The sequence below is a fragment of the Bombina bombina genome, chromosome 2 (genome assembly GCF_027579735.1).
Source record: "Bombina bombina isolate aBomBom1 chromosome 2, aBomBom1.pri, whole genome shotgun sequence".
Lineage (NCBI taxonomy): Eukaryota > Metazoa > Chordata > Amphibia > Anura > Bombinatoridae > Bombina > Bombina bombina.
In genome coordinates, this window is record NC_069500.1 from 1,244,895,455 (window position 1) to 1,244,903,271 (window position 7,817).

Here is a 7,817-nt window from a genome sequence, read left to right on the forward strand (position 1 = left end):
GCCCTACTCAGCCAGACAGCAACTGGCACTTGATGATTAGTTTTATACAAAAACGCATTTCCTGTTTCTTGTAAATTTTGTTTTTTTTAATCAATATAACCTAATAATTTCATGCAAAAATATTGTAAACATGTGTGCTTAATTGATGACCTATTATATGCATTTTAAAGCCTTTTTGGTACAACCAAACCCATCCTTGTTTATTGTTGATTTCTTAAGTGGGGTTAGTGATCACCTGCAGTTGGCCCAAAGCATTTTGTTATACTTGGGCCCCTATTACAAATACATCCAAAAAAAAAAATGTTTGTTGCAATGGGTTATAATTTTTCCACTCAGAAGGATTTTATTTTGGTTTAAATCACTAATATATTTTATTTCCAGGATTAAAAGTGTGAAACGTATTAGAGAACAAATATTTTTCTAAGAGTTTGATTTGATCAATTTTTTATTGCTATTTATTGTAGAACAGCTAATATATGTAAGAGGTGGTATGATAGTATTTGTTAATCAACCAATAACAGGACTGTTTACACTTAAATGTTCACTTATTAACATATGTCTTAGTCCTAATTTAAACATGAATTATTACTGCTAAATTTGCTTTTTAATATGGAAAATATATACAAATGTCATCAATATGTCACAAAAAAACATTTTAGGAGGATGCAATGAATAGTTTATTGATTATATATTCATGTACCTTTTTATTTTTACTTTCAGTTCTGATCAGTACTAATAGCAATAAAATATTGTGCAGATTTCTACAGATCAATTACAGCTGCCATCTACAAAGAATTGTATAGCAATGTAAACTGTCATGGAGATGCAACTTGAAAGTAAATGCAATGCATCCTTTTGATACATGAGATGCATTATTTAACATTTTGATACCAGAATTTAATACAAGATAGAGTTATGTCTATTTTGTAGGTCATAATTCTAGTTGAGTAGCAAATAACACAAGCGGCACCAACAAGACCAGATAAGCACAGATGCAGAATGAGCTCTTAACTACCCCGTGTGTTTGCCAAAAAGAATGGCAAAAATTGCTGAGGTTTCCTTGTTGGGTTCTCTGTACATTGTATAGATTTGCATCACAAGTGATATATACATGAGGTAAAAGTTACACCTAACCTGTTAAAAGGTATATATATATATATATATATATATATATATATATATATATATATATAAGCATAAAAAAATGTGCACCCACTGAAGCCTATAATTGGCAGATTTGCCTGTATATTTTTGTAGGCAGTCACGGAGTGTATATTTTATAGATTTATTTTTTAATATATAGAACCACTTAAGAAACAAGACAGGGTGATATTACAAAAATAGTTTTTTATTTATTCTACATAGCCATCATGATTATTTTTTTTTAATAATTACAGTTGAGGGTGAGTAAGAAATTACAGTAGACCATTGGAGAAATTAGATTTTATCATCTCAAGAGACTACCATATTTTCTTTGACAGGTTAACTATAATGATATTTTTCCACCATCAAAATTGATATATATTGCATAGGCTCAAAATCAACCTCTTGATAGTTTTAATTTATGGAACCTAAAATGTGAACAAATACAAAAATAATATATATATATTCTTCTAGTGCCATATTCAAATTTGTAGCTCAAAATGTTAACTTACTTAGCTCGTTAATGTAATAAAATGAAGCCCAAAATGAAACTATAGTTTGCTAAGTTTGTGAGTTATCTGTATGCTACACTTTTCATATATAAGCTATAAAGCTTGCTGTTTTTTAACTAAATATACAAAAAGAGAATGCAAATAACAAATTATACAGCTGGGTCAAATGGTTTTGAAATGACATTTCACAGAATCACAAAGTAAAAGTACAGTTTGCATTTACACACTTCTGTAATCTGTTTGTGACAGATGTGCATGCAGTCACTTGTAATACATCTAACTGTCAAGTGACTTCTGCCTCACCCTGTGTGTATGTATTAGCATAGGTAGATATAGATAGATAGATGATAGATAGATAGATAGATAGATAGATAGATATATGATAGACTGCATTTTCCCTATGTATATGTAAAGCCTCCATTTTTAATCTATGCTTTATCGTTCTCAAGGTATAAAATAAAGGAAAGTAAACTCGAAAAAAAGCTAAAACATCCCACCACACAATAAATATTTTATTTGCATTTTAATCTTAAACCATCTCCAATAAATAAATAAAATGTGACACGTGGAGTGTCAAATGCTCAGAAAATGAACAATATATTAATAAGAATGACAAAGCAAGCATTCCTCAGGCACACACTTATGTGTTATTCCAATTCAGTACACATATACAAAGCACGATTACCAAGGGTAACCACAATAAAACTTTACTTTACTTCTATATATAACATACAAATTATAAACACCTCAAATAACAGCGCTTAAAATACACCAAAAAAATTGCTGTATGAAAAGAACAAGTTACTCATCCCTAATATATTATTTTTTTATAGTAAAATGATAGTTAAAATGGATAATTCAGCAATATTTTTATGTATGTGACTTTATATATATATATATATATATATATATATATATATATATATATATATATATAAATATCAGTAAAGTTTTATATTTCATGTCCATATAGACACACTATAATGATTTGTATACTAAGGGAATCATTTTTTTTATAAATCACCGAGCAGCAGCTGTCCTCAGACCTCCCTAACAGGCCAGATTTTCAGGATATCTAAACTGGAGCACAGGTGAAATAATCAGCTGATTAATAAACGTTGTCATTAACCTGTTCTCACCCAAGGTAATCTTGAAAATCTGGCCTATTAGGGAGGTCTGAGGACTGTTTTGAAAACCCCTTGTATAGAGTTTTTGATTATGTAATTAAATAGCTGCATATATACTGAACGTGGTTGCCTTTTTATTACTTTTTGTTGGTTTTATAAATATGGGATTTAACAACATTTTTAAATATTAAAACCATATTTTATTTGTATGTCCCTTTAAGATTTAGTATGATTATTATGATCAGTTTACAATCTGGCATCGCATACTGACTATCTATTTTATCACCTGGAGAAATGTTCCATATACCAGGGCCTTGTTTACATTTTATACCTCTCACCCAGACTACCAATGTCATCGGGAACCCTCACTAGACAGGTTTGTTCAGAATGCTAATCAGAAGTCCGTCAGGATAAAGGATAAATACATTTGATCTGTTGTGGCCTGAAAATCAGGTCCTGTTTTAAATAAAAATTGCTTGTTTAAAGGAATTTCACCTAATATTTTGCTCAAAATACATTTGGCTTTAGATTCTTTTGTAACAGAAAGCGAATTTGATTAACATTGGGAATTCAGGGCAGAGGCAGTAAATTATAATCGCTTTCCTGCATTGAGAGGAGCATTATGATAGGACGACAATACTGAATAAAAAGTAATTCATTTATTTTATAGGGACGTGGTACTACAAATGTATACGTATATGAAAGAACAGCAGTTAAATATGTTAAAATATTTCTTTATAATTAAAAAATGTTAAGAAAAAGCTGTTTCATTTAAAGGGACAGTCTACACAAAACATTTTATTGTTTAAAAAGATAGATAATGCCTTTACTATACGTACCCCAGCTTTGCACAACCAATATTGTTAGATTAATATACTTTATAACATTTAAACATCTAATTTTTTTAATCACGTGCTCTTGTATTTGCTTTTTACAACAGGAGACTGATAGTTCATGTGGGCCATATAGATAACAATGTGTTCACGCCCAGGGAGTTATTTAAGAGTTAGCACAACACAGTACTACATGCAAGTCAATAGATTTTAAATAGTCACACTCATGTGATCAGGGGGCTGTCAGAAGATGCTTAGATACAAGGTAATCAAAGAGGTAAAAAGTATATTAATAAAACCGTGTTGGTTGTGCAAAACTGTGGAATGGGTAATAAAGGGATTATCTATCTTTTAAAACAATAAAAATGATATTGCAGACTGTCCCTTTAATGAGAAACTAACAGGAAGTAAATGACTGTTTACAACTGAGTCCTGGGACTCTACTGATTGTTGGCTGACAGGGACAAAATTCACAGAAAAGTTAGCTTTATTCAGAACATGAGTATATATGTAAAAAACAAAAAACAAAGCACTGCAATACAACAATTAGGAGTATCATGACCTATTACTGAATTGTTAAAAAAAACTATAGTAAGAGTGACCATAATATGATATATATCAAGCTAAATATATGGATAATAGGGATGAGCATTTGGGTAACCCAAATATTAGTGTGTTGCTCTTTCACAAGAAGAAATCCGGCTCAGAAAAGAGCAGTATGCCCTGGGGCGGCCATTTTCTCCATTTGTTAGCTGCCGAATGACCCATATGCACATCCCTAATTGATAATTAAATATATGTTATGAATGGTCTTTTGCAGGATTAGTGTAGCAAATTACAGCATTTTTTAAGAATCTGGGCCCCCTAATAACTTTTCTTGTGCTTTATAAAAAAAAGTTAATTATGATGATTGAGTCATATAATGTTGGGCACAATACATTAGTAGTGGCAGCAGAAAAATTAAGTACATTTGCAACCTAACTGGATAAGTGATAGATTAATATCAGACTTAAAGTATAATCTCCTTAACCAGGATATATTTATAGTATGTGGACTTTTATGCCCCTTTAATTGAATGAATAATAATGCTTATTCTTGTCCATCATCATTCACATTTGGAACCATTCTAGTAATTTGACAACCCTGTGAAAACCCACTTATAACAAGTATTTTGTGATGCAATAATACCTCAAATAGGGATAATTTGATAGCAATATTTCAATCAATGAATTAATCAATCAATCAATCAGAGATCAATTCTATAGTAGCTCTTTACATGTTTTTTTTTAAATTCTACATCACTGACATCTTAAATAAACAAAAACATAGTGGTTTGTTTTGAACAACATATTTTGGCCATTTGCAGACTACATGCTTTAGGCACTGCATTTAGTTTTTAAAAAACTTAAATTATAATAATTTCTATCTATCTATCTGTATGACACTGCATGTGAATGAACACAAACTATTCCTTTAATATGGACAAAACTACATTTGTTGCCAAGGCGTTAACTCAGTGTAAACAGCTAAATGCTATAAAGGCACTAGTTGTTACTGACTGTACTTATGTACAGACTACATGTACAATCCACTTATGTACAATCCACAGACTACAGGATTTAGGCACTGTATTTAGCATTGAAGTTCCACTAATCTGTCATTATGTATTGCAAATATAGACAGTTCTGTCTTTCCAACTGTAAACAGCTAAATGCTATAAAGGCACTAGTTGTTACTGACTGTACTTATGTAAATTATACTTCTAAACAAGAAATAAACAATTAACTCAAATTAAAGGGACACTGAACCCAATTTTTTTTCTTTCATGTTTCAGATAGAGCATGCAATTTTAGGCAACTTTCTAATTTACTCCTATTATCACATTTTCTTCATTCTCTTGCTATCTTTATTTGAAAATCATGAATGTAAATCTTAGCAGCCAGCCCATTTTAGGTTCAGCACCATAGATAGCGCTTGTTTATTGGAGGCTGACATTTACGCACCAATAAGCAAACATAACGCTCCTATGCATTACATTTCTGCTTTTTAAATAAAGATAGCAAGAGAACGAAGAAAAATTGATAATAGGAGTAAATTAGAAAGTTGCTTAAAATTGCATTCTATATCTGAATCATTAAAGAAAAAAATTGCGTTTAGTGTCCCTTTAAGTACAACATAAATGAACATCCTGGTATCTATAATATGGTGCTTGGATGTTTAAACATGTGATTTATAAAATGACTGAAAAGATATATGAAGTTATTATTTGACCACGTCATTAATTATTAGTTAAGTAAAAAAACAAACTTTATTTAAACATATTATGTTGTCATAATTTATTAGCTGTCATGTTTGTATTACTTTCGTTTTGATTCTGCATCTTTTTCTTCTATGAGAATGTTTGTGAACACCTCACAGTATGCCAGTATCACATAGTTTTTCATGTTTTCAACAAGATTATGCAGTTTTTAACACGATTTAAGCAGTTTTACAAATGTAAACTGTATTCCTTCTAATGCATTGGAATATTTTAGAAAAGGATGCCAAAAATCACCAGAGCTGCAATATAACCCTTTCACACGACAATGCTGATTGACTAGCAATACTGCCTATGATATACACTCAGAGTGTCAATACAACTCCACGAATAATTACAATCCACAGACTACAGGATTTAGGCACTGTATTTAGCATTGAAGTTCCACTAATCTGTCATTATGTATTGCAAATATAGACAGTTCTGTCTTTCCAACTATCTAATCAATCTGTCTCTGTCTATCAAATGTAATATACTAACATAACGCCTGTGAACAAAGGCATAATTATTCCTTTAATGTGGACTTAAATATCATAATTAATCATAAATCAGTGTGTATATATATATATATATATATATATATATATGCTACCAAACATATAGCTATTACTGATTTTGATTACCTGATAAGTAATAATCCTTCCTAAAAATCATCAAAAGAAGTCAAAAGATTTTTTATAAAGTCATAAGGTTAAAAGAGTTGTTTTATCGTGTTGATATGTTCAGTATAAATTAATTTATTCACATTACATATAAAATTTATACCAGATAAAAATACATAAAATCATTACCGATGTTTGAAGACGTAAGAAGCAAAATCCTCTTTCTTCATAGATGTAAAATACGGAAGTTAGAGCAAGTAAATGGCAACAGACCCTCAGAGAGGTTGTGTGAACAACTGAAACTGTAGCACTTGGCCTATGGGAAGGTAAGCGAGGGGCTTGTGAGGAGGAGGAGGGGATTGACGGAGGAAGGAACCAGAGAGATGTGTCATAAGGGTGCTGGGTGCTATTTTATTGTCAAACATATATCCGCTTCCTGCACACTCACCAGCAAGGTTACACCAGATGGGGGGAAGCAACTGATAAGCAATCACCTGTTAAATGTGCATGAGATTTGAGAGGCCTTATGAAAACATTGTCTTTACTTTCATTACATAATTATCTACTATAACTGCCTAACCATTTAAAGCTAGTTGCCAAAAGTATACAAATCATGAAAAACAGTATTTCTTTATTTTGAAATAATCAGTTATCTTTTAATAACCCCTTGTACATAGTTTCATTGTGACAACTTTTTATTTTGCTTAGTATAAGTGTGTCTTACGATTTGTTTCACAGCACTGATGGCAAATTTTTTATTTTTTTAATTCATGTGACAAATTAAGAACCCCACCATCATTATAAAACAATGACACAAACATTTAACTGAGGAATTTTTAGAAATATTGTTTTATAGACTTTAATTAACCATTTTAAGACTGAGAGTTTTGCTAAATGGAAAAACATAATTTATGTAAGAACTTACCTGATAAATTCATTTCTTTCATATTGGCAAGAGTCCATGAGCAGGTGACATATGGGATATACATTCCTACCAGGAGGGGCAAAGTTTCCCAAACCTCAAAATGCCTATAAATACACCCCTCACCACACCCACAATTCAGTTTAACGAATAGCCAAGAAGTGGGGTGATAAGAAAGGAGCGAAAGCATCAAAAATAAGGAATTGGAATAATTGTGCTTTATACAAAAAAATCATAACCACCACAAAAAGGGTGGTTCTCGTGGACTCTTGCTAATATAAAAGAAATTAATTTATCAGGTAAGTTCTTACATAAATTATGTTTTCTTTCATGTAATTAGCAAGAGTCCATGAGCTAGTGA

The 7,817-nt window shown here is 31.0% G+C and overlaps 1 protein-coding gene across 1 annotated transcript in view; it reads right to left on the reverse strand.

Moving 5' to 3' along the window:
- The window catches only part of RHOH (ras homolog family member H), a 67,967-nt gene extending 61,117 nt beyond the window's left edge, over window positions 1-6,850 (reverse strand). Inside the window, exon 1 of the mRNA XM_053700877.1 lies at window positions 6,724-6,850. The gene's annotated coding sequence lies outside the window, so the exon portion shown is untranslated. The remainder of the gene's footprint in view (window positions 1-6,723) is intronic.
- Window positions 6,851-7,817: the final 967 nt, after the last annotated feature.